General features: G+C 41.6%; 1 protein-coding gene and 1 long non-coding RNA gene across 8 annotated transcripts in view; one reads left to right on the forward strand and one right to left on the reverse strand.

The window, feature by feature from the left end:
- LOC138753578 (uncharacterized) overlaps window positions 1–17,627 on the reverse strand; it is a 32,287-nt gene extending 14,660 nt beyond the window's left edge. The window contains exons 1-2 of the long non-coding RNA XR_011351272.1: window positions 17,583–17,627; window positions 17,284–17,382 (exon numbers count right to left, since the gene is read on the reverse strand). This is a non-coding gene — a long non-coding RNA (uncharacterized lncRNA). The remainder of the gene's footprint in view (window positions 1–17,283; window positions 17,383–17,582) is intronic.
- akap6 (A kinase (PRKA) anchor protein 6) overlaps window positions 1–24,327 on the forward strand; it is a 427,053-nt gene that overhangs the window by 152,650 nt on the left and 250,076 nt on the right. The window lies entirely within an intron of this gene.

Here is a 24,327-nt window from a genome sequence, read left to right on the forward strand (position 1 = left end):
GCTCGCGTCGGCAAAGACTCAGAAACCTGGCCAGGAATCCTGGGCAAGCATGGTGTCGGCAAGTGCAACTACAATGGGCGCCTCCTGTTGGAGCTCTGCGCAGAACAGCGGCTTGTCATTACAAACACACTTTTTCAACAGAGGGACAGCCTGAAGACTACCTGATGCATCCCCGATCCAAACACTGGCACCGCCTGGACTACGTCCTGGTGCGAGAAAGAGACAAACGAGATGTGCTCCACACCAGGGTCATGCCCAGCGAGGAATGCCACACTGACCACCGGCTGGTTCGCTGCAAGCTCAACCTTCACTTCAAGCCAAAGCCCAGGAACAGTAAAGCCCCCAGAAAGAGGTTCAATGTTGGAAACCTGTAGTCAGACGAAGTGAGAGTTTACATCCGGTACCGCACGGATGGCAGTCTCTTCAAGGCAAACCTCAAAGCAAAGCTCGAGGATGCAATCCACCTCACGGACTCGTCCCCTGAAACCCTCTGGGATCAGCTGAAGACTACCATACTGCAATCCACTGAAGAGTTACTGGGCTTCTCCTCCAGGAAAAACAAGGACTGGTTCGACGAAAACAGCCAGGAAATCCAGGAGCTGCTGGCAAGAAGCGAGCTGCCCACCAGGCTCACCTTACAAAGCCGTCCTGGCCAGAGAAGAAACAAGCCTTCCGTCGCACATGCAGCCATCTTCAGCGCAAACTCCGGGAGATCCAAAATGAGTGGTGGACTAGCCTCGCCAAGCGAACCCAGCTCAGCGCGGACATTGGCGACTTCAGGGGTTTTTACGAGGCTCTAAAGGCTGTGTACGGCCCCTCACCCCAAGTCCAAAGCCCGCTGCGCAGCTCAGACGGCAAAGTCCTCCACAGCGACAAGATCTCCATCCTCAACCGATGGTCAGAACACTTCCAATCTCTTTTCAGTGCCAACCGCTCAGTCCAAGATTCCGCCCTGTTCCAGCTCCCTCAACAGCCCCTAAGGCTAGAGCTGGATGAGGTCCTCACCCGGGAAGAGACATATAAGACAATTGAACAACTGAAAACTGGCAAAGCAGCAGGTATGGATGGAATCCCCCCAGAGGTCTGGAAGGCTGGCGGCAAAACTCTGCATGTCAAACTGTATGAGTTTCTCAAGCTTTGTTGGGACCAAGGAAAACTGCCTCAGGACCTTCATCACACTGTACAAAAACAAAGGCGAGAAATCAGACTGCTCAAACTACAGGGGAATCACGCTGCTCTCCATTGCAGGCAAAATCTTCGCTAGGATTCTCCTAAATAGAATAATACCCAGTGTCGCTGAGAATGTTCTCCCAGAATCTCAGTGCAGCTTTCGCGCAAACAGAGGAACTACTGACATGGTCTTTGCCCTCAGACAGCTCCAAGAAAAGTGCAGAGAACAAAACAAAGGACTCTACATCACCTTTGTTGACCTCACCAAAGCCTTTGACACCGTGAGCAGGAAAGGGCTTTGGCAAATACTAGAGTGCATCGGATGCCCCCCAAAGTTCCTCAACATGGTTATTCAACTGCACGAAAACCAACAAGGTCGGGTCAGATACAGCAATGAGCTCTCTGAACCCTTCTCCATTAACAATGGTGTGAAGCAAGGCTGCGTTCTCGCACCAACCCTCTTTTCAATCTTCTTCAGCACGATGCTGAACCAAGCCATGAAAGACCTCAACAATGAAGACGCTGTTTACATCCGGTACCGCATGGATGGCAGTCTCTTCAATCTGAGGCGCCTGCAAGCTCACACCAAGACACAAGAGCAACTTGTCCGTGAACTACTCTTTGCAGACAATGCCGCTTTAGTTGCCCATTCAGAGTCAGCTCTTCAGCGCTTGACGTCCTGTTTTGCGGAAACTGCCAAAATGTTTGGCCTGGAAGTCAGCCTGAAGAAAACTGAGGTCCTCCATCAGCCAGCTCCCCACCATGACTACCAGCCCCCCCACATCTCCATCGGGCACACAAAACTCAAAACGGTCAACCAGTTTACCTATCTCGGCTGCACCATTTCATCAGATGCAAGGATCGACAACGAGATAGACAACAGACTCGCCAAGGCAAATAGCGCCTTTGGAAGATTACACAAAAGAGTCTGGAAAAACAACCAACTGAAAAACCTCACAAAGATAAGCGTATACAGAGCCATTGTCATACCCACACTCCTGCTCGGCTCCGAATCATGGGTCCTCTACCGGCATCACCTACAGCTCCTAGAACGCTTCCACCAGCGTTGTCTCCGCTCCATCCTCAACATTCATTGGAGAGACTTCATCCCTAACATCGAAGTACTCGAGATGGCAGAGGCCGACAGCATCGAATCCACGCTTCTGAAGATCCAACTGCACTGGGTAGGTCACGTCTCCAGAATGGAGGACCATCGGCTTCCCAAGATCGTGTTATATGGCGAGCTCTCCACTGGCCACCGTGACAGAGGTGCACCAAAGAAAAGGTACAAGGACTGCCTAAAGAAATCTCTTGGTGCCTGCCACATTGACCACCGCCAGTGGGCTGATATCGCCTCAAACTGTGCATCTTGGCGCCTCACAGTTCGGCGGGCAGCAACCTCCTTTGAAGAAGACCGCAGAGCCCACCTCACTGACAAAAGACAAAGGAGGAAAACCCAACACCCAACCCCAACCAACCAATTTTCCCCTGCAACCACTGCAACCGTGTCTGCCTGTCCCGCATCGGACTTGTCAGCCACAAACGAGCCTGCAGCTGACGTGGACATTTTACCCCCTCCATAAATCTTCGTCCGCGAAGCCAAGCCAAAGAAGATGTGAGTGGAAAGAAAAAAGTTGAGAACCACTGTCCTATGTCTTCAGGACGGCAGAAAGGACCAAGAGGGATCCAATAAGGTGAATAGGAAGATGAGAGAATTCTGAGCAGGAAACTTTATTCACAATGGGTTTTATGGGAGGACTTCTGTCAGAGTAGGAAACAATGGCTGAAGTAACTTTGCTTCTCTGTGAAGGACCTCAGAAGCATTTGCCTCATCATTCAGCCACACTTGTGAGCTGGAGAGCAGAACTTGAAGAACCCGTTAGGAAGAATTTCCATGTCTTCAGCAAGTTACAGGCTGGTACCTGGAGCCTTAGAAAATTTATAATACAGAAGAAAGCCATTTGGTTCAATATTTGCACACCAATGGAGGAAAGTCACCCATCATAAACCATCTGTTCAGCACTAGGTCCATTGCTTTGCAAGTCATGATAATTTGAGTCATTTTATTTCTGAGGATTTTTGTCTTTACCATGTGAGTATGATCCTAACCATCTGGATGATATTGGGGAGATGCCATATGCTACTGAAAGTAGAAAAAGAAGATGAATCCATGGTTGTAGAGATTCAGGTTCTTGGTCCATTGAGATCTCTTCTGGGGCAGAGGTGGCCTCAACAGGAGGGACAGGTTGCACCTGAACTGGAGATGGACCTACATCCTGGCAGAGGGATTTGCTAGTCCTTCTTGGGAGGGTTTAAACTAGATTAGCAGAGACAAGGCCAATGAGAAGTTGGGACAAATATTGCAATCAAAGGGAACAAGTTTATTAGACAGGATTAGCAAGAGCATAGCAAAGAGAGAGAAAAGACTAATGGTTTAAACTGCATTTATTTCAATGCAATAGGCTTAATAGGTAAGATAGATGAATACAGGGAATGTATTTGAACTAGAATGTAATAGCCCAGAGATACATGTCTGAGAGAAGCCCAGGACTGGCAGTTCAGTGTTCCAGGGTACAAATGCTATAGGTGTGATAGAGGTGCATGTAAGGGATGGGGTGGGAGGGGTTGCCTTTTTGATGAGAGAGGGCATAAGAATAGCCCTCTGAAAGGATATTGTAGGCGGATTGTCCATGGAGACTATATAGTTGGAATTTAGAAATAAGATGGAAGAGGATCACTTTGATAGAGTTATGTAAGGACAGTAGTTGATGGGAATTAGACAAGTTAATGTGTCGGAATATCACATATAGCTGTAAAAATAATGGAGTATTTTAACTTCTCTGATATTGAGTAACCTATAGGACAAAGAACTTAGATGTGTTGGAATTTATTAAACATCTCAAAGAGATCGTTCTTGATCAATACATTGAAGCCCCTTCTAAAGAGGATGCCACACAGGGAATAATCTTGTGGAACAAGAGAGTGCGAATGGTTGAAATGTTTGTCGGGGAGTACTTTGGACTTGTTTTAAAATATTCTTGAGTGTTTTAACCACAAGTTAAGGTCCTAAACTGATGCAAGGCCAAATTTGGAGGCATTAGGCAGGAACTTGCAGAGGTTGATTCAGAGAGATATTTTGCAGGGAATGGTTGACTTTCAAAAGTGAGAAAGCAAAAGCACCCAGACAGCATGATCCTGTAAGGCTGGCAAGTTAAGGGAAATGTGGTTGATGGGGATATCGAAGCACTGGTCAGGAAAAAGAAGGAGGCATATATCAGATTTAGGAAGTGTATATTCTCCAGAGACTTCAGGGGAAACTCAGAAGGGAAAAAAAAGAGGCTATGAGATGGCTGGCAGGGTAAAGGAAATGCCGAAGAAATTCAATTTTAAGATTAAAGGGGTGACCAGGGAGAGAATTAAGTTTCCTTAAAGATCAGCATGGCTGCCTTTGTATGGAGCCACAGGAGATGAATGTGGAGATGATTACTGTGGAGAAGATTATGGAAGTTAATGAAGCACTGAGTTGCGATGTCATGGACCATGCACAAAGTACCACAGAGAAGGTGTTAGCAGCCTGGGAGTGCATTAAGGTGGACAAATCCCCAAGGCCTGCACCTTGAAAATCTAGGGAAGAAATTGGAGAGGTCCTTGCAGAGATATTTGTATCATCTTTGGCCTCAGGTGAAGTTCCAGAAGATAAGAGGATGACTAATGTTGTTACTACTTGAAGAAGGTGTGGAAGTTTGAGGTTTTAGGGGTTCCAGACAGTACAAATATAGGAAAATATCATAGGCTTGGAAAAAAAATCACAAATTCCAGCCTGTAATTCAAAGTCCCAAAAAGCAGGCAGAAACTACATTCCACATACTCAGAGATCCTTTAAGGCCAAGCCAATAACACTTCCCAGAAATAATTAAGGCAGCTAATTAGAATTTATGGTCATGAAAGATGACCTTCACTGTGCTGCTAATCGGAACCAGCAACAGCTAAACGGACTCATATCCGCATAGCAAGCTGTCAATGTAGTAAGTCCATTCAAGAAAGCTTCCCACCCGAAACACAGCTGTGCCATTACTATTACATGATAGATGCAGCCTCTACTGTCAAAGGAGCCTGCCAGAAACTGGCACCCTCAGATAAGCTGGTACAGACCCCTCCCTGTGCGGGTAGTTTCAGTCACTATTGTATGGCCCATAAACTTGTTAATTCCAGTGGCTACAACAGATTAATGTATATTTAATGTGAACATTTCTAGACAGCCATCAACACTGTACAACTTATTAATTTCTACATGTATTTGTTACCTCCAACTGACGTAACCCCATGGAAGAGGGGTTAACTGCCTTCCATTTTTTCCTGCTTTTTGAAATGAACAAATGTATATTGCTAATCTTTACCTACAACAGAGTCAGTGGAAATCTGTATTTGATAATTATGCAAAAGAATGACTTATAAACAGTACCCTTTGCCTTGAATCTTCGGATGAGGTTCTCTGGTATCAGTAGGCACTTTTAAGATGCAGCACCTGGGTAGTCCTCCTGGGACCCAGGTGTGATTACTTGGGCAAAGGTGCTGGGGATCGACCCGTTAAATCACCAACCCAGTGATTTAAGGGGAATCCTGTCCCAGCGATGACTTGGTAAGTGAGGTGCCATGCACTTAGGAACTATCAGTAAGTCTCCCCCGGAACCCCCTCCGGCCGTCAGTTGCCTCCCCCCCATCAGTCCCCACCCACCTTCAATCATCACCCTCCCCAGTCAGTTACCCTCCCCCCCATCAGTTGAGACCCATCATCAATCAACAACTACCCCATAAATCACGCAGCCCCCCTCCAGCAACATTCCACTTCTGTAAACGTTGACCTGTCACAACCAGAATGGCGTTTGCAGCAGTAGCAGTTCGCGACCCCACCACCCTTGCCCCCATGACAATGACCCCTCTCCCCCCACAGCAGTGACACCTCTCCACCCCCCTGCAGCAGTGACCCCTCTCCCTCCTCCCCCAGGCCCCGCAGAAGCAACCCCAAGGGTTTCCCTGTGACACCAGTGCATAAGTGTTGACATCACAGGAGTAACTAGGTTGGCCATTTTGCTGTTCAAGCCACCAGAGGGTGCGTCCTAGAAAAGTTTAACTGAGTTCCCTATTGTAATGGACAGGCAGCATCCACCACCTCCTGTTCGGAGGACACACTATCTGCCAATCAAGGTCAAAGACTCACCCCAAACCATCAAGGTGACCCTTATGATTGGCCCACCCAAACCACCAGCTGCTGCAGTCCAGGCAGCCTGCCCAGACTCAGCCCTGACCTTCACCCAATTGGCCCAGGTGAATCACCTCAGTTCACCCCTGCTGAGCCCCTGCACTTGGCTTTGAGCCATTGGCCACAGCTTTCCCCCAAGAATTATAAAGGACCTTGTGCCCCTTGGTTCTGTCTCTTTGGACTCCTCGTGGCATGTAAGTATCACCTTCCACACTGGGTTGGGGTGAGTCTTGAGAATAGGTAGCTAGAGCTGCGTCCGTACCGGTCAAGGGGTGGGGGCACGTAATATCACCTTGATCTGATTGTTGAATGTGTATGATCTTGTAATTTCCCCAGTTTCTGTTGGTTTCCCCTTCGAAATCCGAAAGTGTATATTTACCCCCTGCATATTGTATATGCAGAGGACCCATGATTACTACCGGCATCACCTACAGCTCCTAGAATGCTTCCATCAGCGCTGTCTCTGCTCCATCCTCAACATTCATTGGAATGACTTCATCACCAACATCGAAGTACTTGAGCTGGCAGAGTCCGCAAGCATCGAATCCATGCTGCTGAAGACCCAACTGCGCTGGATGGGTCATATCTCCAGAATGGAGGACCATTGCCTTCCCAAGATCGTGTTCTATGGCGAGCTCTCCACTGGCCACCGAGACAGAGGTACACCAAAGAAGAGGTGCAAGGACTGCTTAAAGAAATCTCTTAGTGCCTGCCACATTGACCACTGCCAGTGGGCTGATATCGCCTCAAACCGTGCATCTTGGTGCCTCACAGTTTGGCGGGCAGCAACCTCCTTTGAAGAAGACTGCAGAGCCCACTTCACTGACAAAAGTCAAAGGAGGAAAAACCCAACACCCAATCCCAACCAACCAATTTTCCCTTGCAACCGCTGCAACCGTGCCTGCCTGTCCCGCATCGGACTTGTCAGTCTCCATCGAGCCTGCAGCAGACCTGGACATACCCCTCCATAAATCTTCATCTGCAAAGCCAAGCCAAAGAATTGTGTATGTTTTGAAGTTTGCTTAACATATCGACCCTGTTGTGTCATTTCCATCCCTGAAATAAACATGTGCTTTGTTCCTGCACTTTGGTCTGGTTCTTAACCTGTGGGACCCACATGAACCTGAACAACACCTGACTACCTCTGAGATAGGTCAGGGACCCAGTTGGATTTGGACTATGCTAACCGGGTTGGACACTTACAAGCTGCTGCGTGAGTGGGGCGCTAACTGGCCAAATTGCCTGGTTAACCCCATTTTACACGGCACTTGACAGGGCCTAATGAGGTGATTGTCTACCCAACACTGAATGCCGCTCATTCCCACCGGTATAATGAGAATAAAACTGTGTCTTGCATCTTTTTGGTTCTACTGTGTCTTTTTGTACCCTAACAGAAGCCCAGACTCTAATAAAGAGCAACAAGGACAAACCAGGGAATTACAAGACCTGCATTGGGAATATGAAAATATCCTTTCTCTTGTAATGCTTGCTTGTAGGCAAGGATAGGATATTTTAGTATTATTAATAAATTGTGCATGAGAAAGGGTGCTATATCAAATTTTTCTTTAACTCTATATTGGAGACAAATGCATTTGTTATTTATAGAATACAAAAGTGAAAGGCGGTCCCTTTTGTATTTTATGCAATAATCTGCAGGTGTTATACAACATGTATAGCAAGGGAGCTGAACTTATCTGAATATCACAATGTATCTCACAGTCCATGAGAAATGTGGGTTTCATAAGTTCATTCCTGTTAATTTATTGTGAAAGAGGAATGTATATTGCAGAGGCTATTCATTTTCCTCTCTAGTTTTGGGTTTCTGTTTGAGCTGGAGGGATCATGAATAGATTTTGCGTTTCAGGCTCAAGCATAATCAATAATTGATTCCCCTCCTGTTTACAGAGATAAATTTCATCCTTTCACTATTCTTCAGTATATTGATTTTGGTTGTCTGTTAAGGAATTCATAAAGGTCCTACCAATAACTATCTGATGCGTGACTTAATAGCACAGGCAGAAAGAAAATGATTGATTAGCTTTAGAAGTGATTGCAAAACTGATTCTTAATCATGACTTGCAATTTGCAATTAATGGGAACTTGTCATGGTCCAACTTGGGAACACATGAATCACACATCTTCCCACTTGTATACTGCAGTCAGGTTTCCTCCCATCACAATGCACAAAAATAGCCCAAATTGTGTGTCCATCTTAGTCTTTCTCAACCTCTGCAAAGAATTCCTTTGGCATCAATACCCATGGTGTCGTCCTGCAGTATTTCCTCTCCATTTACCAGCTCTTTGACATTGCTCGCTGTTATCTCTCTGGTTGTAGCAGGGGGACCTTCAGCAATTCGAGGCAAACAAGAAATCTGCAGATGCTAGGGTCTAGTTCAATGCACAAAGGTCCTGGAGAAACCCCCAGCAGGCCAGGCAGTATCCAGAATAAGCAAATGACAGCCAACAGGCAGCTGAATAAAAAGGTAAGGGTAGGAGTCGAAAAGAGAGGAATACAGAAAAGCAGATGGCGATGGGAGGGAGGATGAAGGGGAGAAGCAGCTGAGAAGTAATAGGGGAGAGGGAAGAGGGCTAAGAAAGATAGCTCACTGATAGGAGAAAGAGAGGAAGGAGGTGAGGAGCTGAAGGAAGGGGAGCAGAAGAATGAAGGAAAGGGGGAGACCAGGTGAGAGAGTTAATGGAAATTGGAGAAGGTGATATTGAGATTGCCAAGATATTGTTGTTCCTCCAATTTACAAGTGGCCTTCCCTTGGCAGTACATGAGGCCATGGATAGACAATGTGGCAATGGGGAGTGGAATTAAAATGGTTGGTCACTGAGTGGTTCCTCCTACTGCAGTAGAGCGAAGGTGCTCAATTAAGTGATTTCCAAATCTTCATCTAGTTTCCTCATTAAGGAAACCACATCAGGAGCACTGGATGTCTTCAACAAATCCCTTGTTTTATGCACTGATAACCGTCACGAGTGAATTTCCCCGAGACTTCACTCCCCCTTTGCATGTGCACTTCCTATTGAATCCCCCAATCAAATTTTATCTGCCTATCATCACTCCCTTACCTGGTTCTACTTACCACTTTCCAGCCTCTGTCTCTCCTGTTCCCTTACTCTCCCGCCAGCTGGCTTCATCTGCTTAACTTATTTTTATTCTTTATCTGTTTCCATCTATCACCCACCTACCATTGACTCAAAAATTTCCCCTACCCCTCCTGATGTGATGCCATTGTTCCTCCCTCATGGACAGAGATTCTGCAACATTTTACCCTTTTCCTTCTTTGTTAACTGTAATCACTTACTGGGATTTTTTTTAATGCAGTTGTTTCTGGGTAAATATTTTATTGTTTTCTCTTGAAACTCTCATTAGCTACCACAAACACTTGTGTTAAAGTTAATCTCATAAAAGTCAACCCTCTATATTTGGCCAAAAATTTTGGAATTTTCCAAATACCTCATGTAAAAATTTACCCAAATTTCTCACCTTGGCCCCAGCTGCCCACCCATCAGAGCTCCCAACACTTTGGTCACAAACTCATGACCACCCGCTCATCAGATCTCCCGACACTTTGGTGGCAAACTCACACCTCAACCCTAGCTCCGGCCGCCTATCCACCCATCGTAGCTTCTGATGCCTCGAATGCAAACTCTTGCCAGGGCCCCATCCACATACTAATTGGAACTCCTGATGCCCCCGATGGTGCAGCTACTTACCATGGTCCCGAACCCCCCCGGTAGAACATGTGTTTTGATGCGTAGACTCTGTTATTACTTTAATTCATTGTATTTTTGTTCTTTATTAATTTAGAGATCATTAGGACTTCTGCTACTAATATGGTATTTTGGATCTGGTGTGTATTCCAGCCCCTCAAAAGTAGTATTCATGTAATTATCGACCCCATAAATTTAACATTAAGAAAGGTCTGCAAAATTCTACTTTTACACAAATATGTATGGTGGAGTTTTTTTCTGTCTGAATAAATTTTGTTAAATTCTTCCACTTTAATTTTTTACTGTATAGCAAAAGACATTGTGGATTGTTTTCTTTACCATGTCACTTCCAAATAAGTACTAGTGAACAGGTAATGAAACATTGATTTGTCCTGTTCACCTAGCACTATCTTTCAGTTGAAAAAACACATCAATGCTTGAGAAACTCAGCAGGTCAAACAGTGCCTTTATGTAGCCTAGACTCCTCCCCCCATGCTGTTTTACCCCCTCTCCACCTATCATTTCCCACCCTCACCACCCCTCCCTCCCTCCTTCCCCCTTTTGTTCAGACATCTCTCATCTTCCCCCTCACCTTGATGAAGGGTTCAAGCCCGAATTGTGGTGATGTAGCTTCACCTTTGCTACATAAAGGCACTGTTTGACTTGCTGAGTTTCTCCAGTATTTGTATGTTTTTTCACTTAACCACAGTGTCAACAGAATCCTGTGTTTTACCACTATCTTCCAGTTGATCAATAACTTTTGCAGAATGTTGATCTTGGAAGCCAGAGCTCCCAACTGAAACAGATTGGACTTCCATAATTTCCTTCAGATTGGGATCATGTTGCGGTAGTTCATTGATGGCATCATTTTCTTTTGTCTCTCACTTTTAATGATACCATCTGTTACTACCCACTAACTCTTGTTAGTACAGCTGTGAAGTGAATCACTTCCAAAAAGTTGACTTTAAATTGAATGTAGATTTTACGATGTTTGTAAGCAACTTGCTGCTATTTTGGTTTCTGAAACATTCTGGTTCTTTCTTGCTGGGGCTTTGATGGAGGGAGAAGAGAGAATCACCATGGAACAGGAGATACAGAAAATGCAAATATGAGGGAATAATTATGGGCCTAATTTTGGAAATGTAATAACAAGGATATATGCCATCATTCTGCACGTGACCAAGCATAAATTTCAACCTCATCGACATCAATGACATCAGTAAAGAATAATTTATCTTTGTGAATGAAATAATGCCCTTATTAAGCAACCCCAACCAACCAATTTTCCATTGCAACTGCTGCAACCGTGTCTGCCTGTCCCGCATCGGACTTGTCAGCCACAAACGAGCCTGCAGCTGACGTGGACATTTACCCCCTCCATAAATCTTTGTCCGTGAAGCCAAGCCAAAGATTTATCTAAATATCAGATTCATGGATACATCAGGTAAACAAAATTTAAAAAAAAACAAATCAGGAAATGACCCTGTGAGGATAATGTATTTATCTATTTTGTCCATTATAAAGAAGGTATAGTAAAATCCCAGTATCTAAGGGGATTGTGGATGTCGTATATGCAAATTTTACGGTTGCCTGAGACTCATCCTTACAATACCTAACTAATATACCAGCATTAAGAATAAACAGTTTAAAAGGCAAAATACATTGCAAAATGTAATTTGAAAATAAAAAAAATCAATATTGTAATCAATAATTCCTGTAACTTACAAATTTTAAATTTAAATTCGATCCCCAGTCTTTGGTAATGTAACAGTATTGCACTAACTGCTGTGCTAACTGAGCCACCGTCATAATTACTGTAAATATTAGAGTATAATGCAAAAAATTTTGTACCGAAATTCAAGCTCAAAGTAGGAGGGGGTCGCATTATACACGGGAGTAAATTTTTTTTTAAAACTTCTGCCAGTCGTCGGCTGCCGATACATTCTATACAACCTAAAGATGGAACCATTGAAAGGACTCTGGGCAGTATGATGTTTGCTGGTTCATTTTGAACCACACATTATCAGCAGCTGACTACATTGATGGCAGCGTGACTAGGTTTGGCGGGGGGGGGGGTGGGAGGAGGGAGGAGAGATGGCACCGCGAATCAGTGGGGAGAGTTGGCAGTGTGAATCGGGGGGGGAGACAGCACCACGACTCGGGCGGGTGAGGGATGAGAGACGCCAGCGCGACTTGGGCGGGCGAGGGGGGGGAGAGATGCCAGCGTGACTCGGGTGGGAGAGGGGGGAGTGATGGCAGCGTGACTCGGGCAGGTGGGGGGGGAGAGAGAGACACCAGCGCGACTCAGGCGGGTGAGGGGAGGGGAGTCGTATTATACATGGGGGTAAAAGATTTCCCCCATTTTCCGCTCAAAAATGGGGGGGGGTCACATTTTACACGAAACGCATTATACACGAATATTTACGGTAACCCTCCCTCCGCTGAGTTTACAGATAAAACCGGACTAATGTATTTAATAGTAATAATATTAATAAAGATAATGATTCTTTCTAGGCAGGGGTAGGGAGATACTTTAAGAGAGATGTTTCTTTGTTAAATAAATTTTTGTGACCTTGTGACAAACTGTTTAGGATAACCAGACCAATAGTTGACCATAGCTGTGAAGGTCATTTTAGAAAATATCCTCATTTACTAATATAGCCCTATCTGATTTCATTTTTGTACTTGGATATTTGCTACCAGATGAACTGAAGGAGCAGTTTAAATGTTTCTCATCTGCTTTTGATCCTTGCATAAATGCCTAAGGCATTTTCTAGGCTCTCCTTATTTGGATTTTGTTCAGATTTTATTTTGATATTATTTGGAGGACACTGTTCCCTGAAGGCCCATAACTTTTCTTTGATTTAGCAGCTTAGGTTATTTCAAATGAGTACTCAGCTTGTCACTTTTTTCAAGATATTTTTGTGCTTGATAATATGGATTTGCTTCCACATCAGATTTAGGGCACACGATAATCAATAGCGCAGATACTAAAGATCTGGAAAATAATTGGAAACAGGTTGATATAAGACTGAGAAAATCAGATGAATGTTGGTTGAAGAGTTTGTGAAACCAGAAAAAGTGCTCCAAAGTGCCAATATAAAAATAACTCCGTAACAAAAAAAATCCAATACGATATAACAAAGGCACTATAACAGCCCTTATTGAGAGAATGAAATATGTTTCTGAAATATAATTGTTACAAATGCTGGGTTTTGGAAGTTGTGCCATTTTGCTATTCAGTGTCTATATTGAATAAATTGTTCTCCTGATACTGTTTGTCACCCTCCAAGGAGTGCTTCTAGCCATCATCTGTTTGTGTGAGGGATTAATTAAAACTTTTATTGTGCAGATAAAACCATTATAGTTTCTGAAGCTGCCAATTCCGCCTGCTTGTACAGTGAGAAGCAGCTGAAGAATACATCAATCGGAATGCAAGTGGGCATTCAGAAAACAAAATTAGTTATTTTGCAACTGACAAAAAAAAAGTTTGTTGCTTTTATATTTTTATTGTCAGACATTGTCTGGTTCACAAGTTAACGTTGTTAGAATAGTAATTAAAATGTCAGGTTACATATTTCACAGAGATGACGATCGTAATTAAACCAAACAATGTTGCTGTGAAAGAGGCGACTGGGCCATTACTTGAATGCAGATAGTGTAAACTATGTTGATAAAGCAGCATATCAGTGTTAGTCAAGCCTTTGTATAAAAGTTTAGGAATTGCCAAGGGATGTGGGCTGGAGATTTTGGTGCTGAATTACTCTATATTTTTCTAGTTTATCCCATTAAACAGACATCAAACTTAACCATGCTGTAGTGGGGAAAATCCAAAGGTTATTCACTTGAGTTACAATGGACATTACAGATTTTTAATTATAATAGAATAAAATGAAAGCTGTAAAATGAGTTGGTAGGATGAATTACATAGCTGTCAAATTCAATTAGAAGTCATCAAATTGATAGTTTGTCATTCAGCTATAAAATGAATAGTGACCATCTTAAGAATTAGAATTTATTGAAAGAAGAAAGGAAAATAATTTTATAATGTATCTTTCTTTCTTCAGGACATCCTGAAGCATTTTTAACCAGTGAATTTAAATTGAAATGCAATTATGTGAACAGATAAACATTTTTATTGATTTAAATCAACATAGGTTAGATTAAAATCCCTGATGGATAGCATTCACTACTAATAATAATCAACGCCTTCACACTTTCACTGGTGGCTTCTGGAAATCTTTACTATGGTTATTCTAATATCATCAAATATCATTGGACAATGAAGATTTTGCTTCCTGAACTCTTTTGGGTGTATTTTATGGATGTTGGGCAGCTGATCACGAAAATCACCTTAAATTTTTAAAAAATAATCTATTTGGTGATTTCAAGTATTTTAGTAAAATACCTACAAAGCAAGCTTTTTTGGTCAGTTCAAGCATACCTGGGTATGCACTCAGTGCAGGTGTTTTACACATATTGTCTTAGAATTGAGCATGCTGAGTCCGGATAGATGCAGACAGGCTATAAAGGCAATTCACATGTACAAATGCTGTGCATTACATTGATACAGATTGTTCTTCAGGCAATAGCATTGTGAGTGTACTTAATAATAGCATATATGGTCTTTAGGAAGATTCAATACAGCAAAAATGTCTTATCTATGTCACAATAGTTGCAAAACATTCTGTTACATTTGTGGCGAGTATATACTTAATGCTAAATTTAATAAATTTAATGTTTCTCTAATTTCATGTGTGACAGCAAATCTGACATGATCTTTGTGTTAATCTTGAAGTTGTCTACCATTATCCATAATTTCACTTCTAGAATCAAACCTTTTGAAAAAAATTGTTGTCCGTTGTAATGCTCTGAATTTGGATAATATGATTATATTTCTCATGAGAATTTATCTAAACAATATTTTCAGTTTGTGATGGAAACCCCCAACTGGGTCAGTGAATAAAATTCTGTCTTGTTTGATGTGAAGGCTTGGAGCCCTAGGAAGTGTCAAGTTAATCCTTTGGTCAGTGCTGAATTAACTCACTTCATCTACTACAGTAATGAGAGAGTTACAATTTCAGGGAGATGGAAAGTAGGTGCCCTCCCCATATTTTCTAATCAGCAAGCTCTGACGGAAGTGCATATATGTGAAAACTGGTTAGGGACTGGAGATGATGCTGTTCCTCCAACATTATTTTGAATAAAGGCTTTCTTTGTTTCTTTTGCAATGATTTGGGAGGTACATGCAGAATAGGGACAACAAAATAGTAATAAAAATTTGAATGCAGCTGAAATGATGAATAGAGGACAGGAGAAGCTCAGGCTTTGGTGAATATATTTGAAAAAAAAAACAAAATAATGTTCAAATGATTTTTATCCAACATAAAATGATAGGGCAATTATGACCTATTACAATTCATATGATGATATGAGTTTTTTGTCAAACACATTGGTAAAATATACAGATGCACCAACATTTTTACTTGCTGCAGTTACATGGGTTCAGAGGATATTTACAATGGTATAAATTAAATTATTATAATGCACCATGAGATTAAAATAAGATAGTAAATATAAATAGTAAATATAAAAGGATAGATGATTAATTATTCTCGGTTGCAGTTAGTGGAAAAAATATAATCATGCAGATTGATCTTTTGGTGGTCCTGGGATAGTATATATTGAAGGTAATATGAGGAGGCTAAAAAGCCTGATAGCTATTGGAAAAAAGATGGATCTTGAACCTAAAGGTTTGGTTTCTGAGTTCTAGCTTAACATAAGTTTCTAGTGCATATGAGGCTGATAACTTCCATGAATACAGAAGGTGTTAATTTTGTACAATGGAAATTTCAAGAGAATAATAACTGAGGGGCCTCATTGGAGAAGGATCCTGGAACTCCCTCCTCACCGCATTGTGGATTTACCCACACGAAAGGACTGCAGCTGTTCAAGAAGACAGCCTACTACCACCTTTCAAGGGCGGTTGGGGATGGGCAATTAAATGCTGGCATCTTTGAACCCCACAACCTTGAATTAATGAAAAAAATTTGTCAACATTTTCCCATCACGACTATTGGCCTGGTGTTTGCTACCTGGTCAAGATGATGTAGCAGTTGCCAGAAGGACAGAAGAAAATCTTTGACTATTGGGAGTCTTTGTGCTGCTAAGTGGAACAAAAAAAAAATCAAAATAAATCAGGTATATTTGGCAAGGAAGAATATGTAATGTTGCCGCCTCACAGTTCTAACAAGCCGAACTCGAGTAATATTCTCAAGACTGTGCTGTTAGTGAAGGAGAAAATAGATTGGAGCAATGAATAGTGAAGGGCATATGACTTATATAGGCGAGACAGGGAATTAAGTTTTTTGTTCAACCACATTGGCATGATGCGTATATTGACACCTCTGCATATTGCTTTGAGTTATGAAATAGCAGGCATGCAATGCACAATGGTCAAAAAAATTGCATTCAGAATAAAATTGATCCAAATGTTGAGGTGGTGGAAAAGGAGAGGAGACAGAAACAAGATTATGATACAAGGTATGGATAATAATTAATGAAACATGGTAGGGTTGTGCATTAACACCACCTAGCAAATTTATTATTTGTAAATGGGATGTTGGAGAGAATATGAAAATAGGAAATAAATTTAGAAGCCATTTAATTCCAGCGAGACATATAGAAGAGCATATATGTCTAAATATAAAATTTAAATTTAAATTTTTTTAAATTTAGGAGAATATTGAAGATTTGTGTAATGGTGAGTATAATTTAGAAGTCAATCCAATGCAAATAGTGGAATAAACAACAGAAGATTCCACTGAATTGGGTCAAGAAGCAGCAATTTCATCAAGTCAGGAAGTGAAGACTGTGCCATATCATGCCTTTTCAAAGCCTCTGAATAAATTAAATGTAATTAAGTTAAATGTGCAAATAATATTAAAATATGTATAGGTTGGGTATATGTGAATGTTGGAATTGTATGTATGATGGATTTATACATATTTATTGTTGTTTAATAGGTGAAGGAATTATTTGCACATGTTCCAGCAGCTCTACATGTTTATATGCTCTGTGCAAAAAAAAATCAATGGGTTAGAGTAATGGTTAATACAGCACTATGGCAGTACCAGTAACCTGGACTCAAATCCAGTGCTGTTTGTCAGGAGTGTAAACATTCTCCCCATGTCTGTGTGGATTCCCTCCAGGTGCTCCGGTTTTCTTCCAACCTACAAAAAACATAGGGATTGTACGTTAATTGGTGTATTTGGGGGCACAGGCTCATGGGCCAGAAGGGACTGTTACCAGGCTGTATCTCTAAATTTAAATTTAATAAACAAGAGAGCACAGACGTACAGGCCCTTTCATGCAGTAAAAAAAGCCTGACTGTTAAGGCAAAGATTCTATGCCCTTACATCAGGAGACTTACCTCTATGATGCACTGTGGCCAGCTCCAAGGCACCAACCACAAGCTCTCTCGGAGAAGGATCATTGGCGGAGGGATGGGCTGATGATGTCACAATGACGCTGTCAGCCTGCAACCCTTCTCTCTCCCACCCACTTACCACTCTCCCTCCATGACTCCCTCAGGGCAGGGTGGCCAGCAGGAGATCAGATTCAGATCAGGGTGGTCAGTGGAAGCTGTCAAGTCAGGAGCAGGGGCCGTCAGGGCAGGGATGGCTGGTGGGAGCCGTCAGGGTGGGAACCATCAGGGTGGCCAGTGCAGGCTGTGACAGCCGTGCTGGCCACTCTGGCACCTTACCAGGCCGCTTTGGCCTTCGGGGCCACTTGTTAGTGGCTTAAAACAATTCCAGCTGCATGGGGGATTATGGGTAGGAAAGACGGCCATTGCTCTGCTGTGTATTTATGATGGGCAGCGCCACTGCACCAGTCACCCCAATTCCATCGGCTCTGGAGGGTGTCACAAGGTGCTGCTCAACAGGAATGCGACCCAAGAGCAGGCTTTTGGGGATGCTTCATGAAAGGTAAGTTTATATTTTTCCCTCCGCGCTTATAGCTGATCTCCAGGCAGAGGCTTGGCATGAAAGTGCTGGATTAATGTAGATGGGAACTTATTTGTTGGCATGTAAATAGTGTTCAAATTATCTGTTTCTCTGATGAATGACTCTGAACCCAAAAGGTGAGGCAACATGGAAAATTTTTTTTTTGCACCGTAGAAATCCCTGCTCAAAAGATAAGGGAAACAGATTCTGTCATGACAATCAAATACAAATTGGACAACATTTGAATGGAAAAGTGCAATTATGAGGAAAGAGTAAGTCAGTGGGCTTAATGGATGACTTTCAAAGATTCACCATGGAATTGATGAATCAAATTACCCTTTTTCTTTGCTGTATTTTTTGGGATTCCATGAAAAGGCTTCACTTAATGTTGCTTTGGTACTGAACTGAATAAGATATTGGTTTTGTACTTTCAATCTTAGGCATAATTGCATTTGAATGAATTTCACAGATCAGTATTTTCAGTGAGATTCAGATGGCATGTGATTTAAATACCTTTTTGCTATTTATTATACAGGAATCCATATAGATGTTATTTCTTCATTGGGAATATACACAAAATGCATGGAAAAAAGCTCTGGTGGTGTCAGAGTTGTTCAGTGTTGATGGGCAAAACGATTTGAAAACCACTTTACTTTCTACAAGCTGTGTTCATATTTACAAGATGCCTTTGTCAATTATGTTGACAGTGTATTGGTTAATATTTTTTCTTGCAGTTTATCTTGCTCAGCAAGACAAACTGCAAGAAAAAATATTTAATTTTGGAAGGAAATTTGTGACAGGTTTATCGAATAATTGTCCTTTCAAGGACAATGAAAATGTAATTTTTATCTTGTATTAAAAGCACGCATCAATTGTAGCTCCATCTACAAAATTGTATTATTTTGTACCTTTTTACATACAGATAGGGTTATTATTGATGAAATCAGTCTGCAATGAGAAGCACTGGATCTTTTATTCAAGGTTTATGATGTGCATCATAAATAAATTGTACCAATTGAAATATAAAACATGAACCATGTAACTGTTGAAAACAAAATTCTTTTGTTCCTTGAATGATATGGACTTTGCTTCCTAACTTAATTATCATCAAAAAATAGAAATCTAGAATTTCAGTAGGTCACAAGGGGGACCTGAATTATACTAAGGCTGTTCTGCACAATAACAAATCATAGTTGTAGCCCTTCTCCCAGTAATTCAGTTTGATGCCATTAGTCGCAGTTCATCTTTGAAATGTCATGAATTGTGAGACTTCTGAGAAAATTATACTTTCTGACACTCAGACATTGAGAAACTGTAACTTAATAGGTGCATGAAAACTTGTTAAATTACATTGGCCTAGAAAATAAAAAAATGCAGATGCTGGAATCCAAAATTAAAAAATAAATTGCTGGAATCATTCACCATGCCAAGCAGCATCTGTGGAAAAATGAAACACCAATTCATTTTCCTGGTAGTGTCAGTATTAAAGAACAACAGTCATGTATTCCCAGAGAAAAGAGAATTCTATTTCTGATTTGGCATTAACATCAATGTAAAACAAAAGAAAACTATACTACAGTAAAATTCCCATTATCTGGAATTCAAGCAACCAGCACCTCAAGAAACTGGCAAAAAAAAACCAAAAATTAAATAGGTAAAAAAATACAGAAGTTTAAAATTGGCACACCCTAGCAGTTAGTTCATCAATCATGCAAACTGCAATCTCAAGCCACCGGAAAATACACATATCCATCATCTACCAATCCCCATAAGAGCCAGATACCATAGGTTTTACTGTACCAGTTTTCTTATTTGTAGTGCAGAATTATCAACGAACTTCCGAGTCTTCACATAATAAACTATAGGTGTACATTTTAAAGAGAACAATACCATGGACAAAAATGAGTTGACACGAGGCCAAACGATGTTAACTCAAATGCCATTTTCACTCTCGTGTCAATACAAGAATTAGATATAATCAGTGTGAAAGAGTTTTACCCACTGTGGATGACACATATGCTGTGTTTTAATCAAATTTAACAAAGTCATGGATTTCTGAGCATTTCATCTTTTAAAAATTTGCTTTGCAAATTAAGACTTACTGAGCCAGAAAGTTAGTTTTAACATATGCTTTGGTTATGCAACGTGGCACAAAGTGAAATGTTATGGAAGTACTGCTCTTGATTAAAGAGGGAGTCTCACCATAATTTAGCTTTCACGTTACTCAGCTGTTAACTCCCTATGCCAATGAAATAATCAATTAATAATATATTTAAATACATTGGAGATGAACAAAATAAAACTGCTGTTTACATTTTGAAAGAAGCATTAGTGCTCCAGCTCTCAGGGAAGTTTTTCTTCCTAACCTGAGGCATCTACAGTTATAAAAAATCACATCAATGCATTAGAAGTTACAGGTGATGTTTAGTTAAATATTTATCTATATGTATATATTTTTTAAATATCTCCCCCCCTCTCTATAAACACACACACACACACACACACACACACACACACACACACACACACACACACACACACACACACACACACACACACACACACACACACACACACACACACACACACACACACATTTCCGATAGGTATTAATAGATAGGAAGGAGTTAATGAAGTAAATGGTTGTGAAAGGGAGTAACTGAAAGAATGACTGAGGCGATATATCTTTAGAAGGTTGTTAAAGAGTGTGAAAGCAGCATCAGGATTAATTTGTTTGGAAATAGAATTCTGGAAAGACAATGGCATTTTAAATGAAAAACAGCCTCCAACAGTACCATAGAGCAGATTTTAAACCATACAAAAGATGATCTGCATTTCTAAAGATTAAGGATTGATCAATCGCATTGATCATGGTATGGTGAAGCACAGAAGGAGGACATTTGGCTCATTGTTTGCTCTCTATTAGAGCAACTCTCTCATTCTACTCCCAAACCCTTTTCGTAAGCCTTGCGCATTTTTCTTCATCTTTCAAATTGCCTATTGAAAGCTGCAATGGAACCTAGCTGCACCTCATCTGCAGGCAATGAATTTCAGGTTTAAGGATGCTGAAATAGTTAAATGTTGAAAACACTGAGATATGCAGGAATGAGATTTATTGATGAGCATTTTGGTGTTGGTATCATTCCCAAAAACCGGACTGGCTGAAGTCTGTGAAGAATAAGGTAGGAACCAAGAGTAATATCAATCCTTGAGGTGGACATATAGAAGTTAACTTTGACAGATTGTTTGCAGGCAACTGTATCACAGATAGATTTGACTTCTAGAATAAGATTACTCTGAGCCGAACAGAAAGCCAGATTTTCCATTAATAAGTTCAGCCTGAGAGGATTTTCATGGTGGTTGATGGGGACTCAATAAAAAACATTGTTAAATATCAAATGAAATGTGTTCACTAATTAATTGAAAAGCATCAAACCAGCTTTGAAGAGAAACACAACACAAAAGTTGCATATGCTAGAATCTTGACAAGACAAAGAATTGCTGGAGGAACTTGGCAGGTCAGCCAGCATCCAAGGGTAGAAATAGTCATTCAACATTTTGAGTTAAAACCCTTTATCAAGACTAAGTTTAGCTTGGATGATGTACATGTCAAGTTCTTCCACATCTGGTTGTGGTGCTGGATGAAGGTGAGAAGGAGGTGCAGGAATAAGTTTTGCACTTTCTGGAGTTGCAGCAGGAAGTGCCTAAGAGATGGAAGAGTGGGTGAGGAGTGACCTATTGAAAGTTTTTTCTGGCATTGGATGACTCAACAACTTTGTAGATCTAAGTTCAACTCAGTTTAAGCTGAATCAGCTTCTCTAGATGGATATTGCAGTTATGGACATTATGGACAGTTTGAAACTGCTTCTGAGTGGACATTTCTACTCTGCATCCATTTATGAGCCTTCCAAGAGATGATTAAAATTAAGCTTTTAATACATATAAGAACTCTAATTGGATGCATTAAAAAATTTGCCTATGTATTTAAAAAAATTCACTGATTATTGTTTGAAAATATAAAGAGCGAATCCCTCCATATTGGTAGGTCACTTAGCATGCATTCATTGGAAAAAGGTGCATTCTCAGGAATAAGAGTGCAAAGGAAATCAGTGCTAAAGGTGCTCTTTATAGCTTTATAGGCAATGTTGCATTACTGACAATGCTGCTGAGCCAGGAATCTGATTTAGGGCTCAGTTCCCTGCAAGCAATTCTATAGCAATGAACATCAGGGCATATAAAATAGGAGCATGAGTAGGCCATCTGTTCCACCAAGCTTTGGCCATGGCTCCACTTACCCACCCATTTCCCATAACCCTTAATTCCCCTTTTATTGAAAAGTATACCGTTTATACTCATGTAATTATTGATGTCATGTAATAGCCAACCTCCCCCTTTTTGGCCCAAAAAATCACGTGTTTTTGGATGACCTGTGTAAAAGTTGAGCGCCCCCCCCCCCTACCTTTTTGGCCCAAGCACCCGCCCATCTGAGATCCTGACACCTCAGTCACAGACTTTCTCCTAGGCCCTGGCTGCCCATCTGAGCACCAGATGACCCGTCTGAGGATCCTCACCCTGACCGCCCGCTCATCCAAGCACCCGATGCCCCAGCCATGGACTCGCTCCTTGGCCTCGGCCAACCACCAGACCACCCAATACCCGAATGCAGATCTTTGCCTTGGCCACCCACCCATTGTAGCTCCTGACACCCCAACTGCAGATCCTTGTTTTAGCCACCCGCCCACTGAACTCCTGATGCATTGGCTTTAGACCCTCGCCCTGGCTGCCCATCCATCTGAGCTCCTGACAGCCTGGCCACAGACTTTCCTAGGCCCTGGCCGCCCATCCAAGCCCCTAATGGTGGCTCACCACCTGGTCCCAGCCATCCAAGCTCCTTTGGTCAAATTATGTCCTGTGTAAAAGTTGACCCCACTTCACCCCTCCGCAAATTTGACCCGAAAAATTGGTCCAAAAAAATTTGACAATTACGCGCATTTAGTGAAGCAGTCTCCTCTGCTGCATTTGTTAACTTAAATGAGATATAAAGAAGTGTATGACAACTAATGTGAGTACAACACAATTTTATTAGCTTTGCAAAGCAGGTGCTCTGTTACAAGAGAAGACCTATTGTAACTTACAACAGGGTCTTTCTGTAAGAAAGCCCAAGTACAGATGGCACAAGCCATTTTATATGGTTTAGCCTGTTTATGACTATTTACATGACCTGTAATCTGCAGACTTCAGCAAAACATCATGGCCTTGGTTCTCACGTCTTGCAGCTGCACTAGTGAAGAAAAAAATTTCTTAACAGATTCTAGTATTTTCCCATTAAAAATATTCTTTTAAAGCCTTTTCTTGCTGTTGAAGTTTATAGAAAGGAAATAAACAAATAAAGCAAATCTATACAAACTATGCTATAATCTATCACATTGGGGTGAGAATTCCAGAGTCATTACACTTCTATGGTAGAAGCCGTTCCTCCTTGTCTCTGTTTTAAATCTACTCACCTGAACCTCAAGGTTCTTTCCTCCAGTTCTAGTTTGGATTTATTGTCAGAGTGCATACATGACATCACATACAACCCTGAGATTCTTTTCCATGAGGACCAGGCAGAATTTCTACTTATCGGTAGTGCAGAAAAACTGTACTCAAGTAAAGATATGTAAACAAAAGATGCAACTGTATAAGGCACTGGTGAGACCGCACCTGGAGTACTGTGTCCAGTTCTGGTCTCCATATTTGAGGAAGGATATATTGGCTTTGGAGACGGTCCAGAGGAGGTTCACTAGGTTGATCCCTGGGATGAAGGGGTTGACTTATGATGAAAGATTAAATCATCTAGGATTGTATTCGCTCGAGTTCAGAAGAATAAGAGGAGATCTTATAGAAACATATAGGATTATGAAGGGTATGGCTAGGATAGGTTTTTTGAGCTGGCCGGGGAAACTAAAACGAGAGGACACAGTCTCAAGATTCGGGGGAGTAGATTTAGGACAGAGATGAGGAAAAATAGTTTTTCCCAGAGAGTAGTGAATGTTTGGAATTCTCTAACCAGGGAAGTGGTTGAGGCTGCCTCATGAAACATATTTAGATAAATTTTTACATGATAGAGGAATTAGGGGATATGGGGAGAAGGCAGGTAGGTGGAGTTAGGTCATAAATTAGATCAGCCAT

Source organism: Narcine bancroftii, chromosome 2, assembly GCF_036971445.1.
Source record: "Narcine bancroftii isolate sNarBan1 chromosome 2, sNarBan1.hap1, whole genome shotgun sequence".
NCBI classification, from domain to species: Eukaryota; Metazoa; Chordata; class Chondrichthyes; order Torpediniformes; family Narcinidae; genus Narcine; species Narcine bancroftii.